We start from the raw sequence: 818 nt of genomic DNA, 5'->3' as shown, positions 1-818 counted from the left end.
TCATTTATCCATATTTGTCCAATACGTTGATACTGTTAAAGCTAATGGTGTCACTTCAGAGGCGATTCGACTTCGTCTTTTTCCCTTCTCGTTAAGAGATAAAGCTAGAAGATGGCTTCAGTCTCTTCCTTCCAACTCGGTCACCACATGGAATGAGTTAAAGAAAGTCTTTCTTGCCCGATATTTTCCTCCAAGCAAAACAGCTATGTTGAGAGCCCAGATAAATGGATTTAAACAGAAAGATAACGAGTCTCTTTTCGAAGCATGGGAAAGATACAAAGATATGATGAGACTTTGTCCACACCATGGTTTAGAGGACTGGTTAGTAATTCATACCTTCTATAATGGTCTCTTATACAACACAAGGTTAACAATAGACGCCGCCGCAGGTGGTGCGCTTATGGATAAACCTTATGCCGATGCTTATCAACTTATCGAGAGCATGGCCCAAAACCATTATCAGTGGGGAAGCGACCGAACAATGGTAGAAAAACCTCAAACGAAAAGTGGCATGTACGAGATAAGTAGGCTTGATCATGTTAATGCAAAAGTGGATGCTCTGGCCCAGAAAATTGAAAGTTTAAATGTATCACCTCCAGCCACCGTGGTTGCCGCAGCTCAAAATTGCGAAGTCTGTGGAATCCAAGGTCACACTCCTGCAGATTGTCAACTTCTAACAGGAATCCAAGCAGAGCAAGTGAATTATGCTCAAGGAAATCCATACTCGCATACCTATAACTCAAACTGGAAGAACCATCCTAATTTTTCATATAAGAGCAATAATGCTTTATATGCACCAGGACAAGCTCCCAGTCAAG

The 818-nt window shown here is 41.6% G+C and overlaps 1 non-coding gene across 1 annotated transcript; it reads right to left on the bottom strand.

Annotated features, from left to right (window-relative positions):
* Positions 1–205: 205 nt before the first annotated feature.
* LOC127133044 (small nucleolar RNA R71) lies at positions 206–312 on the bottom strand. Its single transcript, XR_007807040.1, has one exon. It is a non-coding gene; the product is annotated as a small nucleolar RNA R71 (small nucleolar RNA).
* Positions 313–818: the final 506 nt, after the last annotated feature.

The sequence above is a fragment of the Lathyrus oleraceus genome, chromosome 3 (assembly GCF_024323335.1).
Source record: "Lathyrus oleraceus cultivar Zhongwan6 chromosome 3, CAAS_Psat_ZW6_1.0, whole genome shotgun sequence".
In the NCBI taxonomy this organism is placed as follows: domain Eukaryota; kingdom Viridiplantae; phylum Streptophyta; class Magnoliopsida; order Fabales; family Fabaceae; genus Lathyrus; species Lathyrus oleraceus.
This window is presented reverse-complemented; position numbering and strand designations above follow the sequence as displayed.